General features: G+C 40.7%; 1 protein-coding gene across 3 annotated transcripts in view; it reads right to left on the bottom strand.

The window, feature by feature from the left end:
• LOC149313245 (catenin alpha-2) overlaps positions 1-22,168 on the bottom strand; it is a 609,699-nt gene that overhangs the window by 573,184 nt on the left and 14,347 nt on the right. The window contains exon 1 of one of the 3 annotated variants that reach the window (XM_089526339.1): positions 5,525-5,561. The exons of the other annotated variants lie outside the window; for them this stretch is intronic. The gene's annotated coding sequence lies outside the window, so the exon portion shown is untranslated. Of the gene's footprint in view, positions 1-5,524; positions 5,562-22,168 lie in introns of those variants that run through there. 3 annotated transcript variants of the gene reach the window in all.

Below are 22,168 nucleotides of genomic sequence, written 5' to 3' on the forward strand. Positions count from 1 at the left end.
TAATCTAGATGGGGACAAAACACGTTAATACTTAATCTGGGGTGGGAGGGAAAGAGACAAAGAGGAGAGAGGATCTTGGATTAAGAGTATATATGATGGTGGCCTTGGCCAAGCTTCTCACCAGCCTAAATTTTGTATTCTACACATATTTACTAATAGGAGATAGTTATTGTTTATCTTATATATGCCTTAGTATCCCCCTTTTGGGACCATTATACTTTATAGAGCTTAGCACAAAGCAAAATAAAGCGACTTACCACTCCCGAATTCAAGCCAAATTTAGACTACTCCCTGGTGTTATCGCTTGGCTTTTGTCCCCAAACTTCCATCCGGGTAAAGCCCGGATCCAAAATTGGTCCCTGAACTCACTTCGGTGGCCATTTTTCAAAGTTGTGAGCTTTCCAACGTTGAGAAGTGGCTGCCAAAGCGAGATCAGGAACCAGTATTGGAGCCAGGATGTACCCAGATGGTGATTTGGGGGGCAAAACCCATGCGATGACACCAGGGGGCAGCCAGAATTTGGCTTGAATTCGGGAGCTGTAAGTCGCTATATTTTGCTGTGTGCTAAGCTCCTGTGTTAGACCATTCTGAAGACCATTTGGAAACTGTTGCTGATGAAGGATTTGATATGCACAATAATCTGCATATGTAAGAACAATGAAACATTTGCATTGACTACCAACTTCAGGTAGCTGAAGGACTTTCTCTTCCCAAACAAATCTGCCTACATGACTATGTCATACTCTGAGGCCCTGCTTCTCGTATCTCCTCCACCTTTAACTTAATATATGAGTTGTTTTATGATAGTCTGTGCATTTTATTATATTGTAAAGTGCCCTTTGAGGGCAGAAATAAGAACATGAAATCAATTAGTGCTTTCCATTTTAAAATGAATGGAATGCAAACCAGAATGCAATGATCCTTCAATTTTTGTACTTCTCAGATTTTTGAAATGCAGTTCCCTACTTAAAATGAAATGAATACACCAACATGACTTTGAGCAGAATGCATACATGACTGCACTTGAATTTTCATGTTGAAAATTTTCCCAAAAAAGCAAACTGGTGCATAAATGGAACAGAATAATCTTGTATTCCAGAAAGTTTGAAAGCTATAGAAATCAAAACAAATTACTGCATCCATATAAATGACCATTTGGAATAGATATAATTTTCAACAATTAATAAGTACATACAGTGGGACCTTGGTTTGGTTCTAGAATCTCCCTGTGGATACCAAATTTGTGGATGCTCAAGTCCCATTAAATGCAATGGCATAGTAAAATGGTGCCCCTTATATGAAATTGCAAAGTCAAAGTTTGCTTTTTAATTTTATTCTATGTTACTTTAATCTGTTTTCAGCATTTTCAAGCTAAGGATGGTCGAATCGGTAGATAAAGAATCCATGGACATGATACGATGGACTGACTGTACTTGTGTAGGTCAGGACCAGCAGCCTAGGAAACTCGCAGGCCTGTTAGAATATTTTGATGTCAATTCACAAGCATCTCATATAGTTACAGACCTTTAAAAACCTTGTGAGTACCTTCCTGTCAAACAGCCTTCCATGAAGTAATTTCCATTTTATTTAGACAGGAGCACGATTGTGACGTCAGAAAATCTGCCCAGTCCACCAGCTGCAACTTGCTGGAACAGAAGCAATGATTCATTTAATGGCACTGAGCTGGCAGTAGGTAGAGATCTCATCTTGAACCCCATTTGCAAGACTTCTCAAATGAGATACATGACCAAACTAATCCTCTCCTGTTACCAGTCCTTATCCTTATCCTTGAGCAAAGAACTGTATGTCGAAGACAGCAAAAGAAGTAAAAGAGTAAATATGTGGCCCATCACTTTCTTCCTCTCCCAGCTAGTGGGAAAGTAGTGGGAAATCAAAGTTTAATAGACATCAGCAAATCCATTATAAAACCAGCCCCTCTACTACTGAACAAGTGTGCTAAACTGGAATTTTTCACTAGTAATTTGGTTCTTCATTGCTATATGCACCTGATTCGTTTCCTGTTGTATAGACAAATATTTTTGATTAACTGTTTCCACATAATAATTTATTTAAATGTGCTAGAGGTTGCTGAGAAACTGCTACACTCCTTCCTCAAATATCTTTAAGTCTATAGATACAGGCCAGACAAAACTGGAGAGAGAAAAAGCATACTCAGATTGGTAGCAGATGGGAAAGATTTGTAGGCAGTGGAGAAGAATTAAATGATAGTGACAAGGACAGTTTCAGGTCCTAAACTTAAGAGGAAGCAGAAGAAGTTGGCTTGATGAGGAGACTGTTCCTTGGGGAAAACAATACAACAGAACAGAACACTGGAGAGAAGAATATATAAAGGAAATAAGATAAGGGCTTACAAGTACAAAGAGTGAGGAGGACTCACTAATGGAAACGGAGATTGAGAAGATAAAGTTTAGGAGCTGTAAAGTAGTAAAGGAAGTACATGCAGAGAACTAATCCTTCTAGTTTTAGATCTTGCAACTATACATTTGTTTAGATCAAGTATTTATTTTTATAAGTATTTTTATTCCACATGTACCCACATATAACACATATGAAACATAAAACATAACAAACAGAATTGCTCACCATGAAAAAATACAAAAGCAGACATGTATAAATTTACTAACATACCTTACCATATGTCCCTGACAATAACAAAATATTCTTCGTTTTGAAAATCTAAAAACATAAAACACATAACACACATATACCTTCCTCTCCTCCATCCTGCGTGATTTTACTTGCTTTGTTCCCCTTTAATTTTTCTCCTATATATACATATTTGTGTGTGTGTGTTTCACTTTAATCTTGTTCCTCTATCCTATTTGTTGATTTATCCTGATTCTCAGACTATTATGTTACCCCCAATTAATTTTCCGTCGTTATATTTTTCTTAATAATTAAGTTATGATTTTGCATCTGTATATATCTATTTATCCTCTAAAGATGACCAGAATATCCATTCATAACATGTTCAAATATTCTTTAATCCCTCCCACTCTTTTTCAAATTTTTGCATAGCGGCGTTTCTAAGTAGTCATATTAACTTATCATTTTTGATATATACGAACATTTTCCATTTCCATTCATTTATGTTGGGTATCCCCTCCTTTTTCCACTGCTTAACATGTATCACCCTGGCTGCTCTTATCATGTCAAGCAAGGAAGGTGTCTCCCGATGACCTTAAAAACCTAATGGGCTCACACATGGAGATACATTCCTTCAAATAACCTGGAACCAAGCTATACAGGGCTTATAGGTCAAAACCAGGACTTTGAATTGTGCCCAGAAATGGATGGACAGCCAGTGCAGCTGTTGCAACAAGGGAATTGTATGCTCCCTGTAGTGAGCTCCAGTTAAGAACCTGGCTGCAGCTCTTTGGGCCATCTGAAGTTTTTGAGCACCATTCAAAGGCAGCCCCATACAGAGTGCATTACAGTCATCCAAATAGGATGTAACCAAGGCATGTACCACCATGGACAGATGTGACTTCTCTAGGAATGGGAACAGCTGGCACACTAGTTCTAACTGTGCAAAAGCACTTCTTGTCACTGCCAAGATCTGGGCCTCCAGGTCACAGCTGAATCCAAAAGTGCCCCCAAACTGTGAATCTGAGCTTTCAGGGGGAATGTAACCCCATCTAACACAGGTTGAATCCCTATTTCCAGATCTTTCTTTCAACTGTTCAGGAGTATGCTTGTCTGGACGAAGCTTCAAAATTGTTTGCCCTCAGCCAATCTATCACAGCTGCCAGGCACAGTTCAGGACAGGAACAGTTTCCTTGGAATTAGGTGGAAATAAGTGACAGAGCTGGGTATCATCAGCATAATGGTGATACCTTGCTCCAAAACTCCAGACAACCTCTCCCAACAGTTTCAGGTAGATGTTAAATAGGATAGGGATCCCTCAGACCAATGGCCATGGAGTCTTATAACTTCTTCTTGTTGCTGCTGCCTTCAAGTCAACTTCAACTTATGGCGATCCTATGAATGTCAGACCTTCAAGTCACCCTATCATCAACAGCTCTGCTCAGGGCTTGCAGACTCAGGGCTGGAGCTTCCTTGACTGAGTCTATCCATCTGGAATGTAGTCTTCCTCTTTCCCTCCTGCCTTCCATCTTTCCAAGCATTATCATCTTTTCTAGTGAGTAATGCCTTCTCACAATATGTCCAAATACAATAGTCTCAGTTTAGTCATCTTGGTTCTAGGGAGGCTTCAAGTTTGATTGCTGTAGGACCCATGTATAGGTCTTTTTGGCAAACACGGTATCCACAGAACTCTTCTCCAGCACATTTCCAGTGAGTTGACTTTCTTCCTATCATCTTTCTTCACTCTCCAGCTTTTACAACTGGAAATACAATGATACAGACCATCCTAACTTTAGTACTGAATGGTATATCTTTACAATTTGGGATCTTGTCACCTTTCTGATTAAGGAGTGAACCAAGGTATGGAAAGTCTTACACTATTTCAATGTCTTCATTTTCAACTTTACAGTTATGTAAATCATCTATGGTAATTATTTTTGTTTTCTTTATGTTCAACTTTAACCTGCCTTTGCACTTCTTCCTTGACTTTCTTTAGTAATCGTTCCAAGTATAACTGTTGCAGTCATAAACATCAACTCATTATGCCCAAGCTAACAGATCCCAGAAGGAAAACCAATATCCTCCTACAAAGCACTGTATAGCAAGATCTCCCTGTCAGAAACGTAAGTATATCCTGCACTACCTGAATCACATTGTTGGGAAACCAAAGGGTTCATTTCATCTGATCTACGTTCCAGGCCACTCATAATTCTCACCCTCCAGACACTATGGGGAAACACTAGTGTTGCTGCATTGATAACACTGTCAGCAATTCTGCTACTGAACTCAAGTCTGAAGCAGAGCTGTTAAAAAATTCCTTCAGGCAAGAACCTGGCCTGCAACCCAAAAGAGAGACTTAAAAAAATACAGAATTATTGAGTGCTTCTGTTAACCACTGGAAGAGAAAAACCAACAGAGAAAATAACAATATAACATATTTAATCTCTTTATTGTATCACTGAATTTGAAAATAATTCCAATCTTTGCTTTTCTTGCACAGCTGTGCAACATGCATTATTGGTTTCCTGATTATAATGTCTATAATGTCTATCTCATTAAGACATTCTGGTTTTACTGTGTATTTTTGTACTGTATTTTAATTGATGTTTTTATTAATTTAATTAAGAGGGGTTCTACATATCACAGCTGAACACACTTACAGTCTTCCCAGACAAAGATATATGAAGAGAACTATGTGTGGAGACGCTTGATGGCAGCTTTGCATACATGGCATATGTCACACTCAAGTTCAGCATTTGTCTAGTCAGGAGACAAAAAAATAAGGAGTTTTATCAGAACTCTAAGTGTCTGGAAAGTAAATATAGAACACCAACCAGAAACAAAACATCTAACTTTGAACCACTGTACCCTTACTCATACACACCAGAAAGTCTGAAAGCAATAAAATCTTACTGACCAGAAACAAGGAGGTATACCCAACTTTACTGTTTATGACGTCTCACATTGTCTGCATCTATATAGAAAGAACAAGACTTGAATTATATTTTTCACACTGGAAAGTACCTGTTTCATACTAATATTGGTGTATAGAGTTTGTCTGTGTCCAACTATAATTCAGCACTTATAAAAGGCATATTCCAATCCAATTAGTTGTGCTTGACACAACTGTTTCATAGAAGTTATGAAAATTATACTGACAACTAGAGGTAGAAAGAAATTTCATTAGTACAGAGATGAGTAGGAATTTTTGCACCCCATGAAACTTGTTACAAGAAAATACATACTTCACCTCAAGCTTTCACAAAATTCTGACACTTTGCAGATAAAACCTTGTTAAAGAGTCAGTGTAACACTTGCTCAAATAAGACTTGTATTTTTCAATAGAATAGGACTTCTCTGAAGATGAGCTTCACAAGGACATCTTACTTATACTAGCGATGGTTCGGACAGCCAGAGAATTGTTTACTGGATGGATTTTTTAATTCAAAGATATAGCTGTGTTAGTCTGTAGAATCAGTATGTAGAGAGATCTTGTAGCACCTTTGAGAATAATTGAAAGAAAGAAGTTGGCAGCATGAGCTTTTGAAGACTCCAGTCTACTTCCTCAGATGCTTTGAAGATCTGAGGAACATGGATTTTTTTTGTAAAAGGAAGATACAATACTAGCTCAGATGTTGCAAATAATGCTCATGGATACTATTTCTTGGTTGGGGAGAACTGCAGTTTTTCTTTCTTTCTTTTATTACTGGCGAGATTCTTGTCTTTGACAGTGCTGAAGATATTCTTGTAATCAAAAGGCCATCAGTTGTGAAACTGGCATCAGGAGTGAGGCCAATTCAATGTAAACATAAATGTCTGTGTAAAACAAAAGCTTCTGGGATATCCTTTGTACTACAACTGGTCGTGTGTCTTGCTGTGTTTACATACTGGGTTGCTAACCTATGTGTTTTCCATCTGGGAAACTTATGCTATTTTCTTCTCATCCTCTTGAAGATGGTTTAAGAATACTGCCACTTTTGCCCATAGAAATTGTTGATATGCATATGCATTGATATCCATTAATAATTAACCATTCAAAGTGAGAGGGCCACAGTGAAGTATGTTTTCCTTGCCACTGTATCTAATTTTGTTCCTCCCTTGTCATATATAACTGTAATGTGGCTTTTGCGAAGTTCTCCCTTCTAATGTTTCAGCAATGACAGAATTGGCTTATGGGTGCTTTAAAATATCAGAGTTCTCTTCTTGGGCCCTGTACAGGTTCTCATTTTTTGTGACACAGCTGGAATTGATGATGGCACGTTCCATGTCTATCTTGCAATAGAAAGAAGAGACAGGATCACAAGGTGGGCTTGAAAACTGGGCCTTAGCTAGTGGCTCTAAATGTTTCATTTCCAAATCAAGCGCCTGGTAAATCCTCAACACTTGATCCGCATACCATCCATCACCCATATAGAATAATCAATTATTTTCCCTACTTCTTCATTCTGAGGACAGGCTAAAGGGGCTTCTTGGTGGAGAAGATTAAAAAAAAAGACAAGTATTGTATTCCCAGATTCCAAAGGCCATTTGTCAACAGTCTCAGCTTGTAGATGGTTCACATATAGGTTCAGCCATAACAGCAGACCCCAAATGTGATGCAAGGAAGAGAACCTGAACAATAAAATGTTACTGTATTAGTTAGTTGGCTAATGGACTAAACCACTGATGCTTTGTCAGATATTTGCAAAATCATCTTGGGTGCTGAAATCAACAACATTATAGCAGTATCATGAGGGGGAAAGAATTTACTGATTGTTGGGTATGTTGCAGTACATCCAACGTGATATCAAATATTTTATTGGAATGGGCAACTGAGATGTGATAGTCCTGAATGTACCATGCATAATCAGATTGATTGCTTATAAAACATAGACCATGATGGAGACTCTTCACAGTATCAACATGGGGAAAAACTCCTTTCTCAAACCCAATAATGACAAGGCTAAGTATCCTGTCTTAGTCATTGTGATGTGTGTCCCTTCAATGTGGTGATTGCCTGTCCCAAAAGGATGCTGGTTGTCTATGGTATAGACCAGTGGTCCCCAAGCTTTGCCCTTTAAGAGATTTTGGACTTCAGCTCCCAGAAGTCTCTGCCATGTTGGCAAACAGTCTGGGATTCTGGGAGCTGAAGTCCAAAATCTCTAAAAGGGTAGTTTGGGGACCACTGGTATAGACTGTAGAGAGATACTCTCCGCTGTTGCTCACAGAATCAAAGTACAATGGGACCTTGTTATCCGCTGGGGTTTGATTCCAGGATCCCCCACAGATAACAAAATTTGTGGATATTCAAGTCCCATTAAATATAATGGCAGAGCAAAATGAAGTCTCTGGTATAAAATTGAAAATCAAGGTTTGCCATTTGGAATTTATACTTTTAAAAATATTTTCAAGCCGTGGGTGCTTAAATCTGTGGATAAAAAATCCGTGGATAAGGAGGGCCAATTGTACAGCCAATCCTGCACATTCATGGGGGTTGGGACACAAGACCCTTCTGAAAGAGGAAAAATGACAAATATCTGCAGCACTCTCCTTTCCTAAGCAGGACCTTCTTGGAGGCAGCAAGGGGCTAGTGAGGAGAGACGGGGCATCACTGCCACTGCCACCACTCACCCTCTCTGCCTCCTTCTCCCACACACATGAGGGCCTGGCTGTGTGAGAGAGGTAGCGAGGGAGTGGGAAGGTGGGTGCGGAAAGAGGCAAGCAAGAGAGTGGAGAGGGGACAGGCTGGCAGGAAAAGAGGCATTGAAAGAGGCAGAGGCAAGCAGGCAGGTGGGGGAAAAGGCAGGTGGACAAATGGCTAGGTGGGGAAAGAGGATGGGGGGATGCGGGCAAGTAGGGAAAGAGATAGGGTGCAAGTGAGCTCCCCAGGAACCATGATAGTGGCAGTGCCTGGTAGAAGATGCGCCTGGTGCCTCCGCTCCTCACGTAACCCTCATGGCCACCCTGCCAGCTGCTCTCCCATGCCCCTTGCCTCCACTGTGCTTGGTGGCTCCATGTCCACCCTGGCTAAGGGAGAAAGAAGCAGGGAGGGCAGGAAATAAAGCAGGGAGGTGGACAGGTGGGCCAAAAAAGAGGCAGGGGACAAGTGGGCAGGCAGAGAAAACGGATGGGGACATGGAAGGCAGGAAGGGTGGGAATGAGGCAAAGAGGTGAGCAAATGGGTCAAGAAAGAGGCAGGGAGGGTGAGCAAGTCCAGCCCCTCAGGGGCCATAGCAGCAGAGCCTGACAGAGAAGGGAAGGAAGGGGCTCTTCTCCAATTGCACCCTTTATGGCCTCACTGCAGTTGTCCTTCAAGGACCATGTGCCTTGGCCATGAAAGAAAGAAACAGGGAAGGCAGGTGGTTGGGTATGCTCCTTCTTTTTTGCCTCTTCTTCAACCCAACAGCCCTCCCTGCCTTTCTCCCATAAACAAGATGTACATGGAGGCACCAGGTGCAGCAGAGGGAAGGAACCCACTTTCTCTTTCTCTCTCTTTTGTTTTTGTCCCTTTCAATGCCAGACTCAGTTCCTTTGACTCTAAGGCAGTGATGGCGAACCTATGGCACGCGTGCCAGAGGTGGCACTCAGAGCCCTCTCTGTGGGTACACATGCTGTCGCCCTAGCACAGAGTTTGCCAGAGTTTCTTACTAGACAGCCAGAGAGACGTGGCACTTCACAATAAATAAGTGGGGTCTGGGTTGCAGTTTGGGCACTCGGTCTGTAAAAGGTTCACCATCACTGCTCTAAGGTATGTGGCAATCCAGTCAAGATTCAATGTGGCATTTGTCACAGAAGGCATGACGTTTGTACCCAAGATGCTGAAGATAAGGCGATCTTTTCCCCTCAACACAAGCACTTCTTGGAGGAGCCACAAAGTTCTGTCATGGGGATGCCACAGAGATCTGGTGGAAGAGTATCAATGATCACACCTAGGAGAACAACCAAAAGAATTCAAGAATACATGTCTAAAGGTAAAGAGAAGAAGGAAAAATAAAACAAAATCCAAAAATGCAAGTGCTAAACACTCTGAGGAGCAATTTCTTGCTGCTGCAGAAAACAGAAAAGAGAGTGAATGAGAACAGTAAGCATATCAACACATAATAAAGAAGACACAACTTCCACTAAAATGCTGTTTAGCTCTAGAAAGTTTTGAGGATATGCTACTCAGGCACAGTGTGATTTCATTTGTGTGAGTCACGGAGACTGCAAAGAAGAATTGGTAGTTGCAAAAGAGTTCACACCTGAAAGAACACATTATGTATACACTGATCAGCAAGAGCACATCTGCCTCAGACAGTGGTAGTGCAGCCAAATAAGTATGAGACTACTGAGCGAGCATGAGACTACTGAAGGGAAAGGCCCTCATACACTATAAAGTAAGACATCAAAATGTCTATAAATATTTGACCCCAGAAGATTTAAAAGTAGCAAACAGCACAATAAACACACACACACAAACACACAGAGAGAAAATGTCTATCCCAATGCCTCTTTATGATAGTTTTTATATGTTTATTTTTCAAGGCCAGAAAAAAGAAATAAGGGTAGCCCTCAACAGAGTGTCTAAAGAACAACTCTTTACTTCAGATATAGTGTCCAATGCATACCAATGAGATGTCTTCCTCGAAGGCAACAGCTATACACTCTCTCATTCACAAAGATTCTGTCCCAGAGCCCTGGAGCAGCTAGGCAATTCTAGAGCCTGGACTTTTAGATAGATACATGTATTCAAACATGTACCGCAAAACGATTTCAAAAATATTTCGTTTTGCACCACAACCTTTCATCATCATTCTAAGCTTCAAAAGTCCTGACATGTGACATGAAAACTGAAATAACAAAAATCCTTCAGCTGTTTGCTAGAGACCTAAATACCTAATAACCACCAGATCCCATCTGATCTTGGAAGCTACGCAGGGCCAGACCTGGTTAGTACTTAGTTGGGAGACCACCAAGGAATAACAAATCCTTTGGGCTACAGTCCAGAAGAAAGCAATGGCAAACCACCTCAGAGTATTCTTTGCCTAATAAATCCTACAAAATTCATGGGATCACCATAAATCAACAGGTGACATGAAAGCACATACACAAACAAGTGTTTACTAATCCTGATTTAAGAAATTCAAGAAAGAAATATTCCATGTATATGCTGTTCTGCATTTCAAAGTCACTTACATCACAGCACTGTGTTCACTTCAGTAGTGAAATGGAGTCTGCTTCTATTGCCCTCAGGCTAAACTCATTTATCTGGACAGAAGCATCATTGTAATGTGAAAGAGATCAAATATATTTTAAATGAAAATAATAACATGAGTATCTATAACCATGTACATGCCATTCCTGCCACATTCTTCCATCTCAATAGGGAGAAGGACAAGGATAATGTGGTGAACACCATCAGCCCCAATGGGCCCTGGGCCCTGGAATACTACTATTATTATTATTATTATTATTATTAACCTTTATTTATAAAGCGCTGTAAATTTACACAGCGCTGTACATACAATCTTTTTAATTGGATGGTTCCCTGCCCTCAGGCTTACAATCTAAAAAGACACGACACAGAAGGAGAAGGGAGTGGTGATGGGGAAGGGGAAGGGGCCTATCTAGTAAGATAATACATATAAACTACATAGCAATACAGGAAATGATTCAATAAAACAGACACAAAAAAACATCAAATAGCAAGTGACAATTATGCAATGCCTGGGAACGCCTCTCTGAACAGGATGGTCTTCAGCTCCGTTTTGGTTGCATCTGCCAGCCCAGATGCAGATGCTGGTCCTCTTTGTTTCTCCATTAGGTGCCTGTTGCTTTCTGGATGGTCATTTCTGGGCGGTGAGGGCAGTTTGGACTGCAGCCATGAGGTCAAGCCCCAATTTATAGTTTACATGAGATGTTTTTGAAGAAAAACCACCTCGTGAGGAATGATTTGTAAGGACTAGAATTCTAAGGAAGCCCTTTTTGACATTCAGTGAGGAGTATATTTGAAGACATAGACAGGATTATGTTTTATTTTACCACTTTGTTCCAGGCCTTCCTTTCAGGGACAGAGAGGTGAAATACAGAGTAATTCAGACAAGTTTGCAGTTATGTGAACTGGCGAAAAGAGTTGCTGGCTGGTTTTATTTGAGGGATTTTTAAAACTTACATTCTTTTGACATTTGCAAAATATTGCTCCATAGGGGCTACATGAACTCACAATGCAGCTAATGAAGCAGAAGTTAACACTCTTGCAGGGAGAAGGAAAATTGGGAAATCACATTAAAACACCATTGTCAGAAACCGGTTTCATTATATGTCAATGATATGAGCAGGGTCACTTTTTAAAAATATACCATTCTAAATGACATCCAGGGAAAACCTGTTCTAACATTAGAAGTGATATGATATCATGGCTGGTGTTTTTTTCCAGCTTGAAGATACTCTAGGGACATGAGTGGATTAAATAGCAAGCTTGAAGCTTTTAAGTTTCTACCCCTCATGGGAGACTTGGAAAAACCATACAGGCAACTGAAGAGTGAGTCTAGCCTTGTAGGTGAGAGTCCTACTTAGTCAAGCTTTAAATGGTACTATACCAGGTTTTTCTCAAATAAAGGGAGAATATAATAGGTTCACACATCCTCCATCACCCACACAACTCTTAGGGAGGTTTAAATACTCCACATCAGTTCTTGGAATCCTTCTGCAATACTACACAATAGCTCCTGGGCCATTTCTTCCTAAAGCATAAAAAAGCATCTTTATGGCTGGGCTGTTATATTATGCCAGCTGCTTGGGAAGCACAACAGTGCTTCACTTTTTCATACTTCTGGGTAACTCCAGAAGCCTGGAACCACACAGTAGGGCCACTCTGGGTTATCACCGTCTTGAGAGGAGAGGAAAGAAGCTGTAATGCGGATTATTCTATGACACTGCCTTTGGATTTTCATATCGTCCTAGAAATCTGGAGCGCAGTGCTATACTATCAGGGTGACATGAGTACCTGCAGCAAGTCTCTCACATAGCATCAGGGATATATGGAAGAGAATTTGCATCTATAGCCACAAACCTTGGTTTGCATTTGTTACTGAAGAGAAAGTTGATTTGTAGAGGCAGTCAGGGCAGTGAGAGCACCTATGGTGGTTATCACAGGAGGAACGGGATGTCATTGTCCTGTCCCATCCTTCCCGGCCGACCATGGGAAAGACTTTCACACATGACCCGGCATTGACCCAGCAGGGAAACACCAGTGAAAGTGATTGCACGAATGACAGGGTAGTCAAGCGCCTTTGCAGTGCTTGCCGTTCACACTAACTGGCACCTACGTGGGGACTGGCCCATCCAGGTCTTGGTATTTGGAGTACAATTCAATACAGGGTTGATGTTCCCTGCACGCTCTCTGACTACCTTCCTCATGTATTCTCTTGTTCTATCTGTTGTTCCTCTACCTCCCTTTCCATCATCTCTCCTGCAACCCCCTTCCCACCCCAGCCTACGACACATCCACCTCATTCAGTGTCCTCCACACTTTCTTCTCACTTCTCCTAAATATTGTTTCCCAGTGACCATGCTCCTCCTCCATTTTCACTCCTCCTGCTATGCTTCTGTCAAAGCCTTGGTCAAAGAGATGTGTGGCTTTCATAAATGAAAGCAATCTTAGGTGTTCCAACCCTGTGCAGTCCAAGACCAGACGTTTCTGCACAGAAAAGAGTCCAACATTTATTACTGTTCTTAGACACAGTTCTCTTCTTCACTTACAAAGATATTATTTTATTTCTCACAAGCAACCAACTGAGATAGGGGTGAGAGGTGCTGGCAGATTCTAATGCAAGGAGCAGCTTTCTTGTGGAAAACAAAAAGTCATAAACACATAAATTCATTGGATAACTTTGAATCTGCCAGCATCTTTCACCCCTATCTCAGAGGGCTTTTAGGATGAAGTGGGGAAAGGATCCTGTATGTTGTCCTGAATTCCTCTGGGGACAGGTAGGACATAAATATATGCCTTAATGAATAAACAAGGGAACACATAATACTTTGCAGAACAGAACTGAGGTGAAGGTAAGGAACTCTTCATACTCAAGAAAATCTCATTCCAAGGGCTGCAATATAGTTGATAAAAAACAGAAACAGAAAACAAACAAACAAAATCCAAAGACATGCCATAGCTGAAAATCCTGCAAAAGAGAAACAAAACAGCCTCCTCAGTCACTGTTGCTGCACCCAAGAGCGAAAGCAACAGGCCTCCACTCCATCCAGCTGCCAATTGCTAGTATTGACAGAAACTATCATTTTATAGTGCATTTAAACTATTTATTCCAGTAGAGTTAATTCGGCTTCTTTTCCTAGGCTTTATCTAAATATCAGCACTCTGATATGGAAATTATTACTATTTCCATCCATGCCTATAGTGCACTTGCAAAGAAGGGCAAACACATCTCTTACTTCCAGGCTATAAAGTTTTAAAATCCAGGTATTTGGTACTTGGAGCCTCTTGAAGAAATATTATCACAAACATTCAGTGTAACAATTGTGTCAGCAATTTGTAGCTACTGTATTTGCACGGAGAAGTTGGTGATTTGAGGACTCGCCCTAAAGCTATTTGGTTGGGTTGGTACCTAGAGGCCCATGCCTTGTTATACAAGAGGCTCTTGAAGGTTCTTGATAAAAAAAAACTTATCTTTTGTGCTACTCTTCAATTTTCTACTGTTTGTGGAACTTAAAACACTACATTTACTAACATTCTTGAGCAAATACTGAGGAGCTTATGGGGGAAGGGGGGAATTCCCTGTATCCTGAAAGTTCACATTTAAGAATGGTTTTAATTAATATATCCTGACTGCATTGTGCTCATCAAACAATATCATATTAGAATATGTTGCCTACAGTTCTGACTTCTTATTCCCCAAACCAGCAGGTCTTCTCTTTTTCAGGATTAAATACAGTATTACAGCATATCAAATAATATCTGTTATATTTGTATTTGATGCTGTTTTTAAAGCACCACTGTACTTTTATAATTACACTTGCTTTAATTATTCAGCATGTAATGTGTAAGGCTTCCAATTACTCTGCAGTCCTAAAAGCAATTCTTTCCACACAGTATCTTTCAATGAAGTAGAGGATTAATTTGTTGAATTAATTAATAATTAATTGCCTCTTATACCACATTAGTGTAGAATAGTTCAATCATCAGGGTTATGCTGAGTCTGTGGGATATAATAGCATATGCATTTGATTACACAGACAGATGAAATCAAGGTAAATCACTATATATATATATATATATATATATACACACACACACACACACACACACACACACACACACACACTAACATTCTTGAGCAAATATTGAGGAAGTAGTGCTTGTGGGAATATCCCGATATTTTGAAACATTTGTATTTTGAAACATGTGTTTAAGATCCACAAACAGGAGAGAGAGAGAGAGAGGGAGGGAGATCATTAAGTAGTTAGTAAGTAATACAAGTCTGAATCTGAACTTTATTTCTGTAAATGGTACAATGGAACAGAGCTTTCTAGCCTGCTAATTCCCTCATAAGCTCCCTGACTCTCCCATATTTTCCTGCAAGTTGTGAAGCCCTTTAAAATAGACCACTTTATGGAAGAAATGCAGACCTTGCAGAAAGACCTTGCTCTCAAATTTTACTGGAGAGGACAGCACTGTCCACTCATTGTGCACATTGTGCAGTTACAGTCACAGCCTGCTGGTAGGCTTCAAACAGGCAATGAGCTATAGCAATGGTGTGAATCATAGCATCATAGAATCATAGAGTTGGAAGAGACCACAAGGGCCATCCAGTCCAACCCCCTGCCATGCAGGAAATCCAAATCAAAGCATCCCCGACAGATGGCCATCCAGCCTCCGTTTGAAGACCTCCAAGGAGGGAGACTCCACTACACTCCAAGGAAGTGTGTTCCACTGTCGAACAGCCCTTACTGTCAGGAAGTTCTTCCTAATGTTGAGGCGGAATCTCTTTTCCTGGAGCTTGCAGCCATTGTTCTGGGTTCTGTTCTCTGGAGCAGCAGAAAACAAGCTTGCTCCCTCCTCAATATGACATCCCTTCAAATATTTAAATAGGGCTATCATATCACCTCTTAACCTTCTTTTCTCCAGGCTAAACATCCCCAGCTCCCTAAGGCATTCCTCATAGGGCATGGTTTCCAGACCTTTCACCATTTTAGTCGCCCTCCTTTGGACACGCTCCAGTTTCTCAATGTCCTTTTTGAATTGTGGTGCCCAGAACTGGACACAATATTCCAGGTGGGGCCTGACCAAAGCAGAATATAATGGCACTATTACTTCCCTTGATCTAGACACTATACTTCTATTGATGCAGCCAAAAATCACATTGGCCTTGTTAGCTGCCGCATCGGACTGTTGACTCATGTTCAACTCATCGTCTACTTGGACTCCTAGATCCCTTCCACATGTACTTTCATTCAGCAATGTGTCTCCCATCCTATATCTGTGCATTTCATTTTTCCGCCCTAAGTGCAGTACCTTATATTTCTCTGTGTTGAATTTCATTTTGTTAGCTTTGGCCCAGCTTTCTAGTCTATTCAGATCATTTTGAATGTTGATCCTGTCCTCTGGAGTATTAGCTATTCCTCCTAATTTGGAGTCATCTGAAAATTTGATAAGTATGCTCCCAATTCTGTCATCCAGGTCATAAAGATGTTGAATAACACTGGGACCAGGACAGAGCCCTGTGGGACCCCACTGGTCACTTCTCTCCAGGATGAAAAGGAGCCATTGTTGAGCCCCCTTTGGGTTCGTCCGGTCAACCAATTACAAATCCACTTAACAGTTGCCTTGTCTAGCCCACATTTTACAAGCTTGTTTGCAAGAATGTCATGGGGAACCCTGTCAAAGGCCTTACTGAAATCAAGATATACTATATCCACAGCATTCCCTTCATCTACCAAGCTGGTAATTTTATCAAAGAAAGAGATTAGATTTGTCTGGCATGATTTGTTTCTCTGAAACCCATGTTGACTTTTTGTGATTATGGCATTGCCTTCTAGATGTTCACAGATTCTCTGTTTAATGATCTGCTCCAGAATCTTTCCTGGTGTTGATGTCAGACTAACTCGTCGATAATTGTTGGGATCCTCTTTCTTCCCCTTTTTGAAGATGGGGACAACGTTTGCCCTCCTCCAGTCTGCTGGGATCTCTCCTGTTCTCCAGGAGTTTTCAAAGATTATTGCCAATGGCTCCGATATTACATTTGCCAGTTCTTTTAATACCCTTGGATGGAGTTCATCTGGTCCTGGTGACTTAAATTCATTTAGGTTAAACAGGTATTCCTGTACCATTTCTTTACTTATTTTGTGCTGAAATTCCCCTATTCTGTCCTCTGCTCCATTATCCTCAGGTTGAGCACCCTTTGCCTTTTCTGAGAAGACTGAGGCAAAGAAAGTGTTGAGTAATTCTGCCTTTTCTCTGTCTTCTGTTAGCATTTTGCCATCTTCTCCACGCAGTGGCCCTACCGTTTCCTTCTTCTTCCTTTTGCTGCGGACATATCCAAAAAAGCCCTTTTTGTTGTTCTTAACCTCTCTAGCAAGCCTGAGTTCATTCTGCGCTTTAGCTTTTCTGACCTTATCTCTACACATGCTAGCTATTTCTTTGAATTCCTCTTTGGTGATTTCCCCATTTTTCCATTTCTTATACATGTTCCTTTTAAAATTTAGCTGAGCTGAAAGTTCCTTTGTCATCCATCCTGGGTTCTTGCGACACACCCCATTTTCTTTCTCACTGGAACTGTTTTAATTTGTGCCTTCAGTATCTCCCTTTTGAGAAACTCCCATCCATCTTGAACTCCCTTCTCTTTTAGTATTCCTGACCATGGGATTGCCCCCAGTATTTCTCTAAGTTTACTGAAATCCGCTCTCCTGAAGTCTAGAATGCGTGTCTGACTATGCCTGGCTTCTCCTTTCCACTGTGTGAAAAGAGGTTGGACCATATAGGCATTTCATCTGATCCAATATAACTCTTCTCATACTCTTACAGAAGGTGGACCAACTTAGCATCACAGCAGAAGGCACTTTCCTTATACCTGTCTAGTCTTCATCCATTTTGCTTTGAATCCGATCAAACTACATTTTGAATCCTAGTGGCAAAAACACCATGAAACACAGTTGGCCTCCCCAAAGGAACTGAGCCCTTCCCAGAAAGCATCTGGCTCCATCCTCCAGTCCCTTCCCCTTTTGTGTCATGTCTTCTTAGATTGTAAGCCTGAGGGCAGGGAACCATCTAATTAAAAGATTGTATGTACAGTGCTGTGTAAATTTACAGCGCTATATAAATAAAGCTTAATAATAATAATAATAATAATAATAATAATAATAATAATAATAATTGTTGCAGCAATGGCAGCAGCAATACACAAGGCTTGAAAGATTTTGATATTCATGCAAAGTGACATAACAGATCACAGACATTATTGTTAATCTAGGCAGCCTGCTTTCACAACCTCATGAACTGAATGCAAGACGGAACTGCTGTCCCTCACTGTGTGTTAGCATACATACCTGCTATTCATGGCAAGGCAAACAACCATGCAAAAGTACAATAGCAAGAATGCAATCATAATGTGATCTAGATAGCTCAAACAAGTGAACCTTGGTGTATGCTACGAAAAATCATAGGTTCTGTAGCACCTTTACTTCAGAGAAATTCCTCTTCAGCACCAAATGTGCTAGCCAATTATGGCCTCATTTCCACTTCCTTTTAAACCAGATCGCAAATCGGTTTGAACTGGTTTAAATGACCATGGTTCACACTTGAACCAAATCACTGAAGCAATTCCAAGAGGGAAGCCATGCGCTAGACCCATTTAACCTGCGTCTTTTAGACACTGATTTTTTCTGTGTCTTTTTGGATAAATCAGTTCTGCGGAAGTGTGAACCAGATGCAGATCGGAATCGATTTAAACTTGTCCTTTGGAACAGCTGGAGCAGGTCCATTTTGAATCAATTCATTAATGAATATGAACCACAAGTAGGTTATTTTACAGGAGGAAATGCAATTGGGGCAAATGTAGTGTGAACCACGCTCCACTGTCGAATCGATCAATTGATTTAGATCACAAGATGATTTATTTGTAAGTGGGAACGAAGCCTACACTTCCTTCAAAGAAAATAGTCACAATGAATACAAAAACCACATTTCAAAGTCATCCCCCCACTGCCCCTTTTCATCCCTCTGTGATGACTCCAACTATAATTAGGAGGCTCTCTCACACAATATTCAAAGCACACTAAAATAATTTATTGTAAATTACCAATACAACCACGATTGTCCCCTTTCTTAATCTCTCCATTTAAAATGAATATTTCTAGAATATGTGAGTAGCAATAGGCAGGCTCAAGGGGAAGAGTGGAGCAGGACATTTAGGTGAGTCTCTCACATCAAAGCACAATGGCCTAGACAACTAGTGGGTCAGAGTTAGAAATATACAGACCTGCCGCAACTAATAAGGAAGGACATAAACGTACTGGGCAGTGTTGTCAGAAGCCAGAACTTATTTGCAAAAGTAGCAGTCACACGTACAGTTTTTACACAGAGGAAAATGCAATTGAAAATCATCAACCAGCAATCATACAAGCGCTACAATTCAGTATGTATAATCTACTAGACTTTTAAAAATTTTCCACTTAAGTCAACGAGGTTAAAATCTAAAACATTCAACTTGAATGAGTGTGAATTAGAGATAATTTTCCTTCCCATCTGTGAAGAAATAAGAGAGCAATGTTCCCGAGATTTCGTAAATATTCTAAGTAGCTGTTCTCCTCTATGAAACTAAGCAAAGTATTACACTACCAGTCAAGAATTATACTTTTATTCACTTTATTTGAAAGTTTGGACATTTTAGACAGAATCTTCTTGGTGCCACATGGTAGTAGTTCTGCTTTTTCCAGTCATGCATTGTTGACAAAGGAAGGTAAACAGAATCTGTCGGCTCTGAGCAGCCTATTTTACACAACTGTCATAGTTTCTAAACCCATAGCAATGTTCTTCCTGCTGCCATGACTGAGGCCAATGTAGTAAAATCACTACCATGTATGAGCAGGATTCAAAATTTCATGTTTACCACAAATAGTTTCCAAAAAGAAAGAAAAACTTTCTAAAAGTCACTCTAATCTCAAAACTTTTGCTGCTTTTTCCATGAGGAGGCAGAGAAACATAGTAGTGGATAGAGTCAGTGCATCCAGAGTTTAAACTAGACACATTTCTTTCCTGGGTACACACTAGTAAGTATATATGTGTTTTCATTGTTTTACTCAAACCATATTTATCCATGGTCTGTTGTTGTTTTTTTGCTGTGTACCTTCAAATTGTTTCTGACGTATGGCAAACGTAAGAACCAACCATGGGGTTTTCTCAGCAAGATTTGTTCGGAGCGGGCTTACTTTTGTTTTCCACTGAGGCTGACAGTATGTGACTCACCTAAGATTACCATTGGGTTTCCATAGGCAAGCAGGGAACTGAACCCTGGGCTCCAGAGTTGTAGACCAACGTTCAAACCATTATACCACAAGCGCTCTCTATCCATGGGCTACTGCAGAATAACCAGTAATATTTTGTTTAGCTGGTCATTATTTTGGAAAAGCCTATGTTCTCATGTCAGAGACCTACATATTCATGTGGGTAAGGATGCTCAGCATTTTCCAGACAGCTTTGACCAGAGCGTCCCAAGTGTATCAGACATTTAAATGTGTCTAATAGTCAAAAAGAGGATTTGGACCCAGAGAAGGGGAGACTCCAAATACTGAAAAGCAGATTGCTCAAAATCTAAAGTAATTTTGCCACTAACACAGAGCATTTCAAGCCTCTTCAAGAACTGGCATGTTTAATGGGGAAATGATTAATAATCTTTGAGCAGAAGGAAGGTGTTTGATGGGGAATCTCCTTTTCTTTTTTTTCAGGGGGCAGCATAGAGACTCACATGGATTCTCTTCCAATAAATCATCTGAAGAACATAGGCCCATTACAGATGGGCTTTTTAGTACGTAGTCAGTCCGTACTAGGGTTAGGAAGGTGCAGTGCTTCCGCACCCCCCTAACCCTGGTACAGACTGAGTCCATATAAAATGGTGGCGCCCCATCTACATGGGGGCCGCCATGACGACATCACAACCGCGCCGCCTCTATATGGGGTGGTGCCGACGTGACGTCGTCGCTCCGTGCGAGGGCGCTTAGTGCGCCCTTTGCGCGGAGCAGGAAGGAGCTCAGTTTCGGAGCTCCTTCCTGGTTTGCGTCGCTGCTTTGCGTTGCTGGGCGCAGCCTTCAGACGGCTGCGCCCAGCAATGCAAGGGAGAAAGGCTTTCTCCTCCCCCCCGCCGCCGCAGGGTGTCCTTGGGGCTTCAAGCCTTTTGCCGCTTCCCTGAGGCCTGGAAAGCGGCGGATCGGGACCTCAGCGGCTGCCGTTCTGGCCGCTAACGCCCCGATACACCGGGGAAAGGGGCAGGTACAGGCCGCCACTTTTCGGCGGTCTATAATGCACCATAAAGTCTTTTTAAAATCTGGAAACACTGGCTAGATCAGCTACGTGGTTAAGTATATTTTAAGCATTCCTTATAATAGCCATTAATAAATACCCAAGGGCAGGGAACCGTCTAACTAAAAAGATTGTATGTACAGCGCTGTGTAAATTTACAGCGCTTCATAAATAAAGGTTAATAATAATAATAATAACATCACAGAATCAAAATTAAAAATCTAACAAACAAAAACAACCTCCTACTCACCTACCAGGCTATTCTCTACTACTATAGAAGAACCCACTGCTAGAAGCTGTAACAAGAGCCATTTGTATGGACAACTGTACATCACCAATAGAGAAACTACTGGAAATTAAGAGACCAAAAAATTCTGTATAACAAGCTTCCTATAATATATAATAAACTGTTGACCCACAACAAGCAGGTCCAAAGTAAATATTAAAAATCAAAGAAGGAACGCAACAACCAATAGTCCCAATTGTTTATCAAAAACAAAACCTTTAGCCCTCCAAATATTAAAGGAAACACCTTCCCAGGGACACATTCAATTGTTGCAGTATTCTAGATTTACAAGATACAGTAATCACTTCTCCCCTAAATAAGGGCCAGTATGAATGGCTAAATGAAGACTAACCTGTCTCCTATGGCCCATCAGTGAAAGTAATCTGCCAGTACAAAAGTTGGCATAGTGACATAAGATCCTGTGGAGCTTTAAAATTTTAAGCAACAACAAACTCACACAACCAATGACTAGCAATTTTAAATTGCAGCAACTTTGGAACAAAACTAAACTTCCAAAGACAAAATTGGGAGCATACTTATCAAATTTGCAGATGACACCAAATTAGGAGGAATAGCTAATATTCCAGAGGACAGGATCAACATTCAAAATGACCTGAATAAACTAGAAAGCTGGGCCAAAGCTAACAAAATGAACTTCAATACGGAGAAATGTAAGGTACTGCACTTAGGGCAGAAAAATGAAATTCACAGATATAGGATGGGGGACACCTGGCTGAATGAGAGACTTCTATGTGTGAAAGGGATCTGGGAGTCCAAGTAGACCACAAGTT

This window comes from Sceloporus occidentalis, unplaced genomic scaffold (genome assembly GCF_023333645.1).
Source record: "Sceloporus occidentalis isolate IW3139 unplaced genomic scaffold, rSceOcc1.0.p SCAF_5, whole genome shotgun sequence".
NCBI lineage: Eukaryota > Metazoa > Chordata > Lepidosauria > Squamata > Phrynosomatidae > Sceloporus > Sceloporus occidentalis.